The sequence below is a fragment of the Sorex araneus genome, chromosome 2 (assembly GCF_027595985.1).
Source record: "Sorex araneus isolate mSorAra2 chromosome 2, mSorAra2.pri, whole genome shotgun sequence".
NCBI classification, from domain to species: Eukaryota; Metazoa; Chordata; class Mammalia; order Eulipotyphla; family Soricidae; genus Sorex; species Sorex araneus.
This window is the reverse complement of record NC_073303.1, coordinates 131,575,689-131,593,025: the sequence shown is the minus strand read 5'-3', so window position 1 is coordinate 131,593,025 and position 17,337 is coordinate 131,575,689. Positions and strand designations below refer to the sequence as shown.

General features: G+C 39.7%; 1 pseudogene; it reads left to right on the top strand.

The window, feature by feature from the left end:
• Positions 1-15,587: 15,587 nt before the first annotated feature.
• On the top strand, positions 15,588-16,962 carry LOC101536973 (serine-threonine kinase receptor-associated protein-like; annotated as a pseudogene).
• The last annotated feature ends 375 nt before the right edge of the window (positions 16,963-17,337 follow it).

The following is a 17,337-nucleotide window of genomic DNA, read 5'->3' as shown; positions in this document are numbered from 1 at the left end:
TAATTATATTTTAAGGACCAAAGTCATAGTACAATGGGTAGGGCACTTGCCTTGCATGTCATCAACCTAGGTTTGATCCCCGGCATTTCATATGGTCTCAAAACCCTCCGGAGTGACCTCTCAGTGCAGAGACAAGAGTAAGCCCTGAGCAATGCCAGGTGTGGCCCAATCATCCCCTCACCCCACAACATTTTTATTTTATTTTAGTCACTGTGATTTATAATACTGACAATGATAGGGTTCCATGCATACAACATTCCAATACTACACTCTCCACCATAGTGTTTGCTTCCCTCTATCATTATTTCATGGTTTCCCTTTCCCTCAACTACCCTGTTCTCCCCTCACTGTTTCTAATCTGTTCTCTAGATAATCAGTTCACAGTTTCTGCAACTTTGGGTTAGATATATTTCTAGGTATAAAACTAATAAGCAGGAGCTAGAGAGCACAGAGGTTATGACACGTCCTGCATATGCCCAACCCTGACTCAACTCTAAGTACCACATATGGTCCCTCAAGCACCACCAGGAGTGACCTTAGAGCATAAAGCCAGGAGTATCCCCTGAACACTACAAATGTGGCCCCAGAACAAAGTAAAAATAGCCAAATGTACATGTTTTAAAAACTGTATACGTGGGTTGGAGAGATTGTTCAATAGGCTGAAGCACAAGTTTTGTATGCAGGAAGCTCCTATTCAATTCCTGGCTCTGCATGGTCCTTTGAGCACTGACAGTAGAGACTCCTGAACATAGAGCTGGGAACAGTCACCCCCTACTCCAAATTATGGTCAGGCGTGGCCCAAAACAAGTGGTATTCCTAAATATAAACAAAAATAGTCTGGGGGCTGGAGCAATAGCATAGCAGGTAGGACGTTTGCCTTGCATGTGGCTGACCCAGGTTCGATTCCCAGCATCTCATATTGTCCCCTGATCACTGCCAGGGTTAAGTACTGAGGGCAGAGCTAGGATTGACCCCTGTGTATTGCCAAGTGTGACCCAAAAAAAGAAAAAAAATAGTCTGAAATTGTAAATTTAAAATAATTTAAATTTATTTTTAGTTGAATCATAATGAGATACACAGTTACGAAGTTGTTCATGGTTGGGTTTCAGTAATATAATGTTTTAACATCCATTCCTTCACCAGTGTATATTTCCCACCACCAATTTCTCCAGATTCCCTCCCGCACCCCTATCCCCTGCCTCTATAGCAGGCACTTCTCTCTCGCTCACTCATTCTCTCTCATTCTCTCTGTCTCTGTTTCTGTCTCTGTCTCTGTCTCTCTCTCCTTTTGGGCATTATGGTTTGTTCAGTACAGACACTGAAATGTTATAATGTACATCCCTTTACTTACTTTGAACACTAACTTCTTTGAAATTGTAAATACTTTGAATGCAGAGTATATCCTAAAAGTTAGCTCCGTGAGAAAAGTGCATGCCTTGCAAGTGTGTAGCTGCTAGTTCAATTACCAATGCTGCTCATATGCATAATATGTTTATATGTTCATATGCGGTTCATACACCTCTGGCACCTCTGCTGTTTAGAACCTGCAGTGTTGCAGCAACATATGTAATCTCCAGTGTTGTGTGTTCACAAAAGGAGAGGGGGCAGCAGGGCTCTATTTCTCCCGCCGCCCGCGTTCGGTTGTCTCACGACGCTTCCCCCACCCCAGGGAGGCTGATGGAGATGGGCAGGTGAAGGAAGGAACCAGTGTCAGGCTAGTTCGTATCAATTGCAATTTATTCCAATCTCTGTTCCACTTCTGCTTCTGTCTCTTCGCCCATCTGCTTCTCTCTCTCCCAAGCCCCGCTTGCTCTCATTTCTTTCGCCTTGTGCTCTGCTTATGTGTCTCCCCTGCTTTGTATCTTCTCCCGTGCTTCTGTGTGTTCCCCCTACTTCTCCTACAGTCTTAGTTTATATAGCAATCACATAGGGTGGTAACACAAAGGTGGGTCAGAACATTAACACATCAACAAAGAGGTAAGACCATTCCTCAAGGACAAAATCTCATCTAAGAAGATAACTAGGAGATCTGCTCAAGAGTGGAATCCAAACAAGGGTGTGTCGCTTTCTTCTTTCCTCAATTAGTAATCCACTTAAATAGTTGTAGTAAATCTACTTCTATTATTTCTAGCAATGTCATTCTGTATGAGAACAGTAAGAGATATAAACTTAAAGTTTGGTTCTTCCTGAGGACATCTTACTATACATTCCAGGCCAGGTTAATCTTCCTAACCCCACCAGGGTCCTAGTCTCCTCGTTACTTTTGGATCATGACAACATTTGTCTATGATCATGTTCTCAACTTATAGTTGAGTATCGTGGCACTTTAGCCTTGCCCATTTCAATGCCAGGGTAGCTCATAGTTTGCCCTGGATCCATTCCGTCTCTCGTGGGGACCCTGCTTTTGGGGTGCTAGGAACTAAGACGAACTGAGTTGAGAAATCATATGCCCAGGAGTAAATATTATTCAGAGTCAATCAACTCCCAAGTTACAAAGCATAATATTAACTGTCTTCCTGTGTCCATACAGAAAGGACATTGCTTTAAGGTAAACTATGTAAAAGAACTAACTTACAATACAAGTTCAGAGTCCTTAGAAGGATGTTATCTTACAAGATAACAGAATATGATTAGGGAAAAGGTGATTAACTGGTTAGGAAGGAGGGTGCAGAGAAGAGTTTACAGATAAACAAAGGAATGGGAGTATCTCTGGAACACTGTGATGAGTATAATCTGATAAACCTAAGTTCCCTGCAGCAAGGCTGAAAGGACAAACCCAGTGTTCTCTTACATGTGTGAGGCAGTTAGGTGTATGCAAGCACTGCATCCAGAAGAGGGATGCAGTGTTTGCATCTTTTAAACATAGCAACAGGAATGAGCTTTAACACTACAACTAAAGTGTGCTGAAGCTGATTGTGTGAACACTAGAGCCAAGTATGCGTATGACCCCCAGTCATCACAGCAACAATAACAGAAAGGAAGGGGAAGATTTAAAAGAAAAAATAACCTATTTATCTGTTATACAGAAAATTATAAAATTTTTATTAATAGACATTAAGTAAAAAGATGTTCAATCTTGGGAACTCTCAATCTTATAAAGATGTGAGTTTTGTGTATTCAGAGATATATCTCAGCAATAGAAAACTTGCCATGCATATATGAGGCCCTAGGTCTCATTAGTCCAAAAAATAAATTAAGTAATGGGGACAGAGAGATAGCTCAAAGGGCTGAACACGTGTCTTACATGCCAGCGGTCCAGATTAAATCCCTTACACCATATAGTTCTCTGGGTATTGCCAGGAGCAGCCTCTATGCACTGAGCCAAGAGTAGCCCTTGAACACTGCAATTATCTTACCCCCCACATACTATCTCTGTAGCCCAAGATATTCATTTTTAAAAATCACTCAGCAGTCCTCTGCAAGCCTTTGAGCACTTAGAGTAAGAAACAGTCTGAGGGCAAATTCCACAACTATAAACCAGAGCAGAATTGACATATTGACATCTGCTTTGCCAAGCTAAAACAAAACAAAATTAAATATCTTCCTTCCCTGATCCACATCTAACTGATTCTAGGAGTAGATTAAAAGAGACTTCCTGTAAGAGAATAAGCAAAAGGTGGGCAACAGATCTACATCTCTCTACTTGACCAGAGGTGGTCAGACTCTTGGTAATACTATCTATAAGGTACCAGAAAACACAAATACCCTCATTAAGAATAGGGATATTTGGGATTACAATATATACAATATTTGGGATTATAATATAATTCTGACATGCTTGATTTATATATCTAGCTGACAGAATAAGCTTGTAACTGCAAATTCCCAGCAGCATTGCAGCTGCTACCCATCCTGTGCAATCACAGATCCCCAGTGGCTATCCAGGCCCCAACAGTCTCAAAACCACAGACATGGACTCGTATGTGAGCAGCTTGTCATTGATCAGGTCATCTGCTTGGATTATGTAAATTTAGCCCTCATATAACAGTAGGCTCAGTGAATAAGTGGAGGCATTTCCTCCACTCTGTAAGTAGAGTTTGGTGGAACTTAACTTTTCTTGCTGCAAACTCCTTTGCTTGATCTAAGATCAAGAGTATTCATATTCTGCCTCAAAATACTAAGGATAAATGTTCATTTATTTGTTCCCTTGAAATCCATTTTAAGTATACTTTCCTATAACAGCATTTTTCTTTAAGAAAGAGAGAGATGAGAGAGGGATAAAGCTGAACAGCATGACATGGGCTTGAATTTTGGTCCTAGGGAAGACACTCTCCTTTAACAGTACCCCTGAAATGGGGCCACGAAGAGAGAGAGGGATCCAGCAGCATCTGGGCTGGCTTTTGGACCCAGAGGAGACACTCTCCTCCAACAGGTATCCCTGAATCCCAGTTCAATGAGATAGAATCCAAAAAAACAACCTAAAAGATGAAACATACTAAGAGCTGGTCTTTTGAGAAGACAAACAAAATCAATAAACCACTAGCAAGGCTCACAAAGAAACAGAGAGAAAACCCCAACAAACAGAATCAGAAATAATACAAAGAGGGACATCACAACAGAAAGTACAGAAATACATGTGATCATCAGAGATTACTTTGAGAATCCTTACGCCACAAAATAAGAGAACCTTGAAGAAATTTATAAATTCCTGGATCCCTATAATCTCCCAAGTCTGAACCAAGAATATTTGGAACACCCAAACAGTCCTATCACCACCAAGGGAATTGAAATGGTTATCAAGTCTTCCCCAAAATAAAAGACCAGGCACAGATGCATTCACTAGTAAACTCTTTAAAGAGGACCTACTTCCAATCCTTTTTAAGCATTTCTTAGAAAACTGAAGAAGCAGTAACATACCCCAAACAGTTCTTATAGGTGAAGTATCATCCTGATAACCAAAGCAGACAAAGACATCAAAAAAGGGCAGAGGGAAATTATAGACTGTTGCAACAATGTTGCAGTAAGGTTTAACTTGACAGTCCCAGGCATTTAAGACCTACTCAAGAAGAAATATACATTTTTTGGGAGGATCACATAACTGTCTCCTGAGGTTTTTGTGTTGTGGCCTGCCAGAGAGCAGCCTGTTCAGCCCCCTTTTATTAACTAGGTTGATGTTTTAACCAATGATATTCAGCCACATAAGCAGAATAAGCAAATGAACTTAGTCAACAGAAACATAATCAAAGTCAGTTACACACCTGCAAGTATAGTCAGTTAAAGTAACAGTAACAGAAAAACAGTTTACATCCAAGCCTAGCTAGGCCTGAGATTATGGGATATTACACACCAACATTTCCCCCTTTTTTGTTTAAAATGACCAGTAATAAACAATACAAACATTTTCACAAATCTTTCCAGTAATACCTCAAGAAAATCTTAAGAAAATCTAACCTTATTTTACAGAAATTGTTTTTCATTTTACAATATAGAGTTTACATATACAGAGTTTACACACATTAAGCAATATTTCAGTTCCAGTCCTGCTTCAGAGACATTTGTCAACGAAGACCAATCAGTCTCTAAACAAAAACAACACTTGCATGCCATTTCTGGATGAACTTCTTAGTCCAGGTTTTTCCACAATCAGTAACTGCCAAAGCACTCCAGTTGTCAGATTCTTCTCTCATGGACAAAGAAGAATCACTGGCATCCATAAGTAAAATTAGAAACTTCCTCCTTCTCAAACTTCATAGATGTCCTGATAAAATATGCATTGAATATTATCCAGTCTTATATAATAAACCTGTTATCTCTTCAAACTTATGCCTTGAACCAAACCAGTACCTTTTGAACCTATTTTTATATACAATTATTTCAATTCTGTTTTAACAACTCACCATAATGCAGATACAAACAAAAGTTATAATATAAATATTTAGAGAGAAAAATGTACTAACACAATAAAAACTTGTATCATTTTTACAAGGCATGAGGAAAACATCTCTTTAATTAATTTTAATAGTTCTTATACTTTAGATTTTTTTAAAATTTTATTTTATTGAATCACCATGACAAAAGTTACATAGCTTTAAGGTTTAAGTCTCAGTCATATAGTGATCAACCCCCCATCCCTTCACCAGTGGCCCTGTTCCCCCACCAAGAACCCCAATATACCCCCCTCCCACCCCCCCACCCCCCCGCAACTGAGTGGCCAATGATCTTCACATTATTCTCTCTATATTTTGGATACATTCAATATTTCAACAGAGAACTGACTATTATTAATCAGAATTTTCCCTCAACAATCAAACCTGCTGAAAAGGCATCGTTTGATAGTTTGTTTTCCATGGCTGAGAATGAAGATTATAGGAGCTCACGCGGCTGCGCGGTTTTGGATTTCTGTTGTTTTAGTTCAGTTTACAGTCTAGATGCATTTCTATAAGTCTCTGGGTGCCAAAATGGGTTAGAACCTCCCGGATCATAGTCTTTAAGGAGCAGAGGGGCCGTGTGGTGCACGGCTGCTCCAGATCTCATCTGGGCCCTACTTTATTTATTTATTTATTTATTTATTTTTAATTAGAGAATCACCGTGAGGGTACAGTTACAGATTTATACACTTTTGTGCTTATACTTCCCTCATACAAAGTTCGGGAACCCATCCCTTCACCAGTGCCCATTCTCCACCACCCGTAAAACCAGCGTCCCTCCCACCCTCCCCAATCCCATCTCCCCCCCACCCCACCCTGCCACTGTGGCAAGGCATTCCCTTCTCTAATTAGCTGTTGTGGTTTGCAATAAAGGTGTTGAGTGGCCGATGTGCTCAGTCTCTAGCCCTCATTCAGCCCGCAACTCCCTTCCCCCACATGGCCTTCAACTACAATGTAGTTGGTGATCGCTTCGCTGAGTTGACCTTTCCCCGGAACGTGAGGCCAGCCTCAAAGCCATGGAGTCAACCTCCTGGTACTTATTTCTACAGTTCTTGGGTGTTAGTCTCCCACTCTGTTATTCTATATACCATAGATGAGTGCAATCTTTCTATGTCTGTCTCTCTCTTTCTGACTCATTTCACTCAGCATGAAACTTTTCATGCCCATCCACTTAACTACAAAATTCTTGACCTCCTTTTTTCTAACAGCTGCATAGTATTCCATTGTATAGATGTACCAAAGTTTCCTCAACCAGTCATCCGTTCTGGGGCATTCGGGTTTTTTCCAGATTCTGGTTATTGTAAACAGTGCTGCGATGAACATACATGTGCAGATGTTGTTTCGATTGTACTTTTTTGCCTCTCTGGGATATATTCCCAGCAGTGGTATTGCTGGGTCAAATGGGAATTCAATATCTAATTTTTTGAGAGTCGTCCAAATTGTTTTCCAGAAGGGCTGAACCAGTCGGCATTCCCACCAGCAGTGAAGAAGGGTCCCTTTCTCCCCACATCCTCTCCAACAGCAGTTGCTTTTGTTCTTTTGGATGTGTGCTAGTCTCTGTGGTGTGAGGTGGTATCTCATGGTTGTTTTGATCTGCATCTCTCTGATGATTAGTGATGCAGAGCACTTTTTCATGTGTCTTTTGATCTGGGCCCTACTTTAGATATTTTAAATCATGAACCTTTTATATCAATCTTTAACAGTTTCACCTTGGTTTCATGCTCTAATTTTACAACTCTTAATAAGTTCCATAAAACACTCAAACTTTTTTAAAAACTTTTTGGACTAAGATTGCCACTTCTGATTTCAATCTGACTTCAACATTTAAACACTTAACACAGACAGACATACAGAAAGACAACAAAATCACATGCATGTGCATTCATACATACCTGATCGATCGATCTGACCCTCCAAGAACCAGGGGAGAAAAACTGATGAACAGAGAAAGGAAGGGCAGTTCCCAGGGTAAAAATTCCCTGTTGGCCGATTGGGATTATCCCCCATTTCTCAGTCCAACTATCCTGTCTCCTGCTTGTTAGAATTGGATCCAAAAAGAAAAGAAGTGCTTCTGTTTATACAAAGCCGGCAAAAATCCGTGAAAAAGAAATCCGTACTGCAGTTTTTTCATTTGCTATCTATTATTCACTGAGAAGCTTTAGTCTTTTTTGTAGGACACAAAAAGTGGTTTATCTTTGCTGAAATAAAAGCAAAACCTCGTCCCTACCTTTCCACCTGGCCTGGCATCCAACTCCCAGAGACTGGGTCCCTGTAAAGGACCTTACGTCTTCTATTAATTTTATCTAAATAATTTTTAATTCTATTAGAACTTATTTCTTCTGAACTATTCTGAATTTCCCAATGTTTTTCTGCCGATGTGATTTCATCAGAGCAATTCAAAAAAATTCAAGGTGAACAGTGCTGTGGATAGTTGCTGTCTAGGAGAATCCGCATATATTCCCTCTTCTTGTCTAAGTAACATATCTTTAAGCCTACGAGTTGCTTGCTCAATAATGGCTTGTCCTGTACTGTTATATGGAATTCCCGTAATATGATTGATACCATAAGCAGAGAAAAAATCACGCATTTTTGCAGAGGTATAAGCAAGCGCATTATCACTTTTCATTGTCTTAGGGACACCCATAACAGCAAATGCTTCCAACAAATGAGTAATCACAGCTCCTGCTTTTTCCAAAGACAATGCAGAAGTCCATTGAAAATGTGAATAGGTATCAATTGATTGATAAACATATTTTTGTTTACCAAAAGCTGGGACAATAGTTACATCCATTTGCGAAATTTCATTTGCCTTTATACCTCGAGGATTAGCTCGAGGCATATGAGGTGTATTGATTGCTTGACAAGTAGGACATTGCCTAATAATGTCTTTAGCTTGCCTCCAAATAAGGGCATATTTGGTTTTCAACACATGAGCATTTTGATGATGCAAGGCATCAGATTTTTCTGAATTTATTACTAAAGCAACCAATTTATCAGCTCGATCATTGCCTTGAACTAATGGACCAGGAAGACCCGTATGAGCTCGCATATGAACAATGTATAAAGGATACGGTCTCTCAAAACCTGCTGCAAATTTTTAAATAAAGAAATAAGCTCTGAGTCACTCAAAGGCAATGCAACAGTAAATATATGATTGACAGTCCAAGCTGCATACTGAGAGTCCATTACAATATTTATTGGTTCAGAATAATTTTGTAAAAGAGAAATAACTGCAAACAATTCGTTCTTCTGAATTGATTTATTTGGAGTTTGTAAAACCTTGTCATTTTTCATATCAGTATAAGCAGTCTTTCCTTCTCTACTAGCATCTGTGAAGAATGTAACAGCAGACTCAATAGATTCAGCTTTTATAATGTTAGGCCAAATCCAATTAGTAAATTCAAGAAATTGAAATATCTCTTGCTTTGGAAAGTTGTTATGAATTTTGCCCAGATAATTAGTGCAAGCAATTTGCCAATCTTCATCAATTTCCCATAGCTCCTGAATTTGCTCACTAGTCAATGGTACAACAATTTCAGTAGGATCGCTCCCTATTAATTGTAGTTCTTCTTCCCTTGAAAATGATTTGAGATATTTTATTTACATAAGTTACCAATGTTTTACTAGACTTGTTACGTAAAAATCTTCATTCCACAATATAAGTTCCTTGTACCAAAATCCCAGTAGGAGAATGTGAAGTACACAACACTATCATATTTAAACTTTCTGAGGAGTCAATTCTATCCAGATGAGCCTTATTAACAATTTCCTCAATTATTTCTAATTCTTTTTCAGCTGCCGGGCTAAGTTGCCTTGGACTATTTAAAGAGGGATCACCTTCCAATGTTTGAAACAAATTTTGTAGGGCATAGGTTGGAATACCCAAAGAAGGCCGTAGCCAATTTATATTTCCTAATAGTTTTTGAAAGTCATTTAAAGTTCTTAATCTATCTCCCCGAATTTGGACCTTTTGAGGTGTAATTCTACTGTCCCATATTGTTTGTCCCCAAAATTCCCAAGGAACCTGACGTTGAATTTTGTCCTGTGCAATTTTTAAACCCCATGACTCTAGTTCATAAGTTACAGCTTCATAAACCTTTTGAAAATTTATATGAGGTGTAACAGTGATAAGAATATCATCTATGTAGTGAATAATTTTGACTTCAGGGTACTGTGCCCTAATTATATCCAACGGTTGATTAACAAAGTATTGACACATTGTGGGACTATTCATCATCCCTTGAGGCAAAACAGTCCAGTGATATCTTTTTTTTAGTTTTTATTGTTTTAATATTTTTAAATTATTTTTTATTGAATCACTGTGAAATACAGTTACAAAGTTTTCATATTTGATCCACCACCAAACCCCCGCATAACCCCCCTCCTACTCCCCCTCTGCCTGTGTGGCAGACATTTTTCACTTTACTCTTTCCTTACTTTGATTACATTCAATTTTCAACAGGAATCTCACTATTATTATTTGGAGGTTTTCCTCCAACAGTCAGACATGCTGGATGGCATCAATAGATTGTATGTTTTCATTTTTCAGAAAAGGTCGTGCAGCCACATTAGTGGCCACACGGTTTGGAGATGTCCCAGTCCTGCATCCCGGAGCCGTGTTAGTAGCTGCTCAGTGTTACCGGGGCTCCATCTGGAGAAGGCATACCAGCTGTACCTCCTCCGTCTGGCTGGTAGTTGCTGGCCCGGTCTGGGGTCCGGAGCATTCTCTGCGTGGCTTACCAGAATGCCCGGATTCTTCTCTCAGTGATATCTTTTAGCAGGAGTTTCACTATTTAAGGAAGGCACAGTAAAGGCAAATTTTTCTCTATCCTCTTCTCTCAAAGGGATGGTATAGAAACAATCCTTTAGATCAATTATAATAATATTCCTCTGTTTTGGATTAATGGCTAAATTAGGTAGACCCATTTGCAAAGGGCCCATTGGTTCCATGCAGTCATTAACTTTTCTTAGATCACTTAACATTCGCCATTTACCAGTCTTTTTCATGATAACAAATACTGGTGAATTCCAGGAACTAGAGCTGAAAACAATGTGTCCCAATTCCAACTGTTTTGTAACTAATTCATTTAAAGCCTTAAGTTTTTCTTTTGTTAAGGGCCACTGCTCAATCCAAACAGGCTGAACCTTTTTCCAGACTATTGGGAGAGCTCTTCTTCCAGCAGCGGCCCAAATTAAAAAGGCGATTGCTGAGGCACGTCTTTTTCTTTAATACATTTCACACCAAGTTTTTTTTAAACAAATCTCGTCCCCATAGGGTGATAGCTATTGGAGCAATATATGGCTGGATGACTGCTGTATCTCTATCAAGATCACTACAACGAAGAGGTTTCACACTCTGTTGAACATCAGTGACCACACCCATACCAGAAAAAGTAACGTCCACACAACGCTTTTGCCAAACTTTAGGCCAATGATGGGAGGCGACAACAGTAACATCAGCACCGGAATCTAACATACCCTCCAGTTTTGTTCCATCCTCAAAGGTCATAACCAAAGTAGGCTTATCATCAGTAATCGTTTTTGCCCAAAATATTTCTTCATTAGTGCTTCCAAAATCATCTCCTTTCATGCCTGTATTCTTTCCTAGTATGCATGGAAGCAGAAGCAGTTGAGCAATACGTTCCCCTTTAAATATTCTGATATCCACTTAAACAGTGACTATAATTGAGATTTCATTCACAAAATCACTGTCAATGAGTCCCACTTTTACATTAACACTTCGCAGAGTCATACCATTTCTCCCTAGGATCAATCTTGCTGTTACTTTTGGAAGGGGGCCATAAACACTATTGGAATTTTGAAAATTTTATTACGAGTCAGAAACAAATCCTGTAAAACTGAAATGTCAGCATCTAAACTTCCCTCCGTTGCTCTCACATGTCAATATAAGACAGTTTCTTACTATTGCTCTTGGATTTATTGATTACCATGGTAGGGGATGAAAGACTCTTTAATTGAAGATTTAAAGACTCTTTTATTGAAAATTTCCCATATTGTTGAAGGGTCCCCAGGTCGAGCCCTGACTCCCGTTTCCCGATGGCTCATTATCTTTTCTAAATTTTTCTCTTTTGTAATGGCATTCATTGGCCCAATGCTTCCACTTCCTACATCATCTACAGACGCCTGGTTCTTTTCTAATCCTAGAGCTAATTCTAGTACAATTTCGTCTCAGATGTCCCAAAGCTCCATAGCCGTAACATTTTATCTGGTTTACTATTTTAAAAGCAGCGGCTATTATTTGCGCCTGATGAGTTGGTGTTCCCACTTCCCTACATACTTTAATAAAATCATCCAGAGTGTTTTTTCCCATTATCTTAGCAGTTTGAATTGCCTTTTGGCAATCTGCTGTAGCATTTTCCACTGTTAAAGTTAGCATAAGCATTTCACGAAGGCCTTCATCAGGTATAGCCTTTTCAAGAGAGTTTTGGAGTCTGGCAATAAAATCTGTGTAAAGTTCATTTGCTTCCTGAAAGATTTTTGTGAATGACATAGTACATTTTGCAGAGGTCTCAAAATAATGCCATGCCTTTAAATAGGTCTTATTAGCAGCTTCTAAAATGTTTGCCTCTAAATGCACTTGTTCTGCTAAAGCCCACTTGCCAGTGCCTAAAATCTGGTTCACAGTGTTATCAACTTGTTTTGGTGTTTTAATTCTAGCAAATTTCTCAGCCTCTTCTCTCCACCAGGATTTAAATTGTACATATTGAGAATTTTCTAACACTGCCTTTGCAAGAGTTTGCCAATCAAGCGGAATTACAGTATTAGCTTCTGCAAAATTTTCTAGAAGGGCTAGCACATAGTTAGAAGTAACATCATAGGTGGTCACAGCTTGCTTAAGCGAGGAAAGAAACTTAAAAGGAACAGGCTCATATTCCCCTGCTTGTCTTTTTCTTTGTATATCAGGATTACAAACAACTGGAAAAGCCATAAACTGAGCAGGCTGTTGACTCAACTTTGCTTTATATAAAGGAGCTTCATATTTTTGCATCAGAGAATGCAACTCAGGAGTAAGCTTAAAATGGCAACATAGAGATTCCTCTTCCCTATTCTTACATAAACGAGGGGAAGGAACTGCCAAAGGGTCAGGATCAGCAATACCCTGTACAGCAGGCATTATTCTTCTTTCAGAAGGGTGGTGCATCTCAAGGTACTTCATTTGTCTATTAATTTATCTAATTTTTTATTACCTTTTCTCAATTCTTGGGCGCTTACAACCTCTTTTAAAACCGAATTTTCTGTGTCTGACTTGACACTGTCAGACTCAGACTGGGCAGGTGAATCATCAATTTGATAGGATTCACCAGACAAGCCAGATGCTGTTGGCTTAGCACAAAATCTTGGCAATATCAAAGATTCTTCCCCACTTTTCTTCTCTAACACAGGAGTTTCCCTGTAAATTTCCTTAGAATTTGATCAATTACTGGAGAGAGCCGTATAAGAAGACGAAAGAGTTGATGAATCAGTGGAGAAAGCCATATGAGAAGATGAGAGAGAGGGCCCCTCATACTCAAACTGAAAAATTCAGGGCAGCAGCAATACAATTGTATGCTCTCCTTTCCTTTGCTGGAATCAAATCTCCATTTTTCTGTGCATAACACAGTTCTCTCCCTATTTTTATCCATAAATCTAGATTGAATTGTCACATATTTTTTGGCTTAAACCAGTGACAACACTTTTGTATCCTCTCAAGGAGGCATCTTATTATCTGTTTCTTTAAAGGCAAACCAGCTGCCCTTGTTAGAGAGTTCAAAGTGTCAACATAGGCATCCTGCTGAGACGTTACAGAATTACCCATTGCCTCTTTTTCTTTTTTTTTTTTTTTAATATTATTGACGACTTTATTTATTTATTTATTTATTTGCTTTTTGGGTCACACCTGGCGATGCACAGGGGTTACTCCTGGCTCTGCACTCAGGAACTACCCCTGGCCGTGCTCAGGGGACCATATGGGATGCTGGGATTTGAACCCGGGTCGGCCGCGTGCAAGGCAAACGCCCTACCCGCTGTGCTATCTCTCCAGCCCCGCCTCTTTTTCTTTTTCTTCCTTTATATATTCTTTATTTCTTTTCTCTCTTTCTTTCTCCCTTTCTTCTTTTCCCTTTCTTTCTTCCTGCCTTTCTTTCTCCCTTTCTTTCTTTTTCTTCTTCCTTCCTTATCTATATTTCTTCTTTCTCTTTTTCCTTTTCTTCTTCCTTCCTTTCTATCTCTACTTCCTTTCTTTATTTCTTCCAATCTATATTTCTTCTTTCTCCCTTTCTTTCTGTTTTTCTTCTTCCTTCCTTATCTATATTTCTTCTTTCTCCCTTTTTTCTCTTTTTCTTCTTCCTTCCTTTCTATTTCTTTACTTTCTTTCTTCCTGAATATTTCTTCTTTCTCCATTTTTTCTTTTCCTTCTTCCTTTCTATCTCTTTACTTCTTTCTTTCTTTTGCTCTATCTATATTTCTTCTTTCTCCCTTTCTTTCTCTTTTTCTTCTTCCTTCCTTATCTATATTTCTTCTTTCTCCCTTTCTTTCTCTTTTCCTTCTTCCTTCCTTATCTATATTTCTTCTTTCTCCCTTTCTTTCTCTTTTTCTTCTTCCTTCCTTTCTATCTCTTTCCTTCCTTTCTTTATTTCTTTCTATCTATATTTCTTCTTTCTCCCTTCCTTTCGCTTTTTCTTCTTCCTTCCTTATCTATATTTCTTCTTTCTCCCTTCCTTTCGCTTTTTCCTCTTCCTTCCTTATCTATATTTCTTCTTTCTCCCTTTTTTTCTTCTTTTCTTTCTATTTCTTTACTTCTTTCTTTTCTTTCTCTCTATATTACTTCTTTGTTCCTTTCTTTCTCCTTTTCTCATTCTTCCTTATTTTTCTTCTATCTTTATTTCTTTACTCCCTTTCTTTCTCTTTTTCTTCTTCTTCCTTTCTTTCTATCTCTATTCCTTTATTCCCTTTCTTTTTCTTCTTCTTTTTTCCTTCTATCTATAATTTTTATTTCCTTTCTTGTTCTTCTTCCTTTCTTTCTTTCTATCTATATTTCATTATTCCGTTTCCTTTACTTCTTTCCTTTCTTTTTTTCTTTCTTTACTCCCTTTCTTTATCTCTCCCGTTTCTCTATTTCTTCTGTACCTAGCCTTTATCTTCGAGCCCCGCATGGGTGCCATATGTTGCAACAATGTTGCAGTAAGGTTTAACTTGACAGTCGAGGCATTTAAGACCTACTCTCGAAAGAAATATACATTTTTTGGGAGGATCACATAACTGTTTCCCGAGGTTTTTGTGTTATGGTCTCTAGGAGAGCAGCCTGTTCAGCCCCCTTTTATTAACTAGGTTGATGTTTTAACCAATGATATTCAGCCACATAGGCAGAATATGCAAATGAACTTAGTCAATGGAAACAGTATCAAAATCAATTATACACCTGGAAGCATAGTCTAAAGTAACAGTAACAGAAAAACAAGCGGTCATCACTTCCGGCTGGTACCGGTGTGGACGGTGCGGATCGTGGTGGCCGGTTTTTCAGTGCTGCCCTCCCCCGCTCCATCCCCCTGACGACTCCTCATTCCCTCTCCCTCGCCCTCCGGCTGAGGCACCCCCCAAGGCGTCGGCTCCCCGCCCAGCTCCTCACCCCTTCCCGCCATGGCCCCACGTCCGTGTCGGGGGCCTCGCAGGAGAGACGACGACGCTGAGGCGCCCGCGAGGCCCGGGAGCCACGCCGCCGCCATGGCCATGAGGCAGACACCGCTCACCCGCTCGGGCCACACGTGCCCGTGGTGGACCTGGCTTTCAGCGGCATCACGCCCTACAGCTACTTCCTCATCAGCGCCTGCAAAGATAGCAAACCCATGCTACGCCAGGGAGACACAGGAGACTGGATCGAAACCTTTCTGGGCCACAAGGGCGCTGTGTGGGGCACGACATTGAACAAGGATGCCACGAAAGCTGCAAACCACGGCCGCAGACTTCACCGCGAAAGTGTGGGACGCTGTTACAGGAGATGAGGTGATAACTCTTGCTCATAAACATATTGTCAAGTCTGTGGATTTCACACAGGATAGTAATTACTTGCTAACCGGGGGACAGGATAAACTGTTATGCATCTTGAACAAACCTGAAGCTGAACCTAGGGAAATCAGTGGTCAGACCTCTGGTATTAAAAAGGCTCTCTGGTGCAGTGAAGATAAACAGATACTTTCAGCTGATGATAAAACTGTTCGCCTTTGGGATCATGCCATGATAACTGAAGTGAAATCTCTAAATTTTAATATGTCTGTTAGCAGTATGGAATATATTCCTGAAGGAGAGATCTTGGTAATAACGTTTGGAAGATCTATTGCTTTTCATAGTGCAGTAAGTTTGGACCCAATTAAATCTTTTGAAGCTCCTGCAACTATCAATTCTGCATCACTTCATCCTGAGAAAGAATTTATTGTTGCAGTGGTGAAGATTTTAAACTTTATAAGTATGATTATAATAGTGGAGAAGAATTAGAATCCTACAAAGGGCACTTTGGTCCGATCCACTGTGTGTGATTCAGTCCTGACGGAGAACTCTATGCCAGTGGTTCTGAAGATGGAACACTGAGACTCTGCTAGACCGTGGTGGGAAAGACGTATGCCCTGTGGAAGTGCGTGCTTCCTGAAGAAGACAGCGGTGAGCTGGCCAAGCCAAAGATCAGTTTTCCGGAGACAGCAGAAGAGGAGCTAGAGGAAATCACTTCAGAAAATTCAGATTCCGTCTATAGCTCAACTCCTGAAGTAAAGGCCTGAGCGCCAGGCCTGTGCCTCAGAGAGCATCCAACTTATGGACTAAAACAAGCAAGCAGAAAAGCATCTGCCTTTCAGCGTGCCTCCATGGAAGGTAACCCCAGGCAGTAACTACTGAGGAATATGGAGTGGCTCCAGAGCTGGGACTAACTGGGTGGTACCTGTATGGGCGACCCCAAGAACACGCCATGAAGACACATGCAGGTTTTGCTCTTGAACTCCAGCGGCCTGTTGTCTTTTTAATTAACATGTGCAAGCCAACATCCCATTTCTCTTATATAATTAGATTTATCGTAGCTGTTTATGTTATTATGAGGAAGAAAAATATATTAGCCTATTTTTCTGAATTTTCCCATAAAGCAGAAAGGCTTTTTTCTCTTTTTTTTTTGCATTAGTTGTAAAGAAGAGGGAACGTGATATGATAAAGTAATTGGTTTGATTTCTCTTCCATTGTACACTGCTTCTGAACATCTAATTGTTTTTAGCTACCGAAATAAAAAGCCTCTAAAACAAACAAACAAAAAGAAAAAGAAAAACAATGTTTACATCCAAACCTATCTAGCCCTGAGATTATGGGATGTTGTACACCAACAATAGACCAGTATTTCTGACAAACACAGATACAAAGATCTGTGTTCTAGTAAGTACCTGTTAAAGGAGAGTTTTTCCCCTAGGTCCAAAATCCAAGCCCATGTCATGCTGTTCGG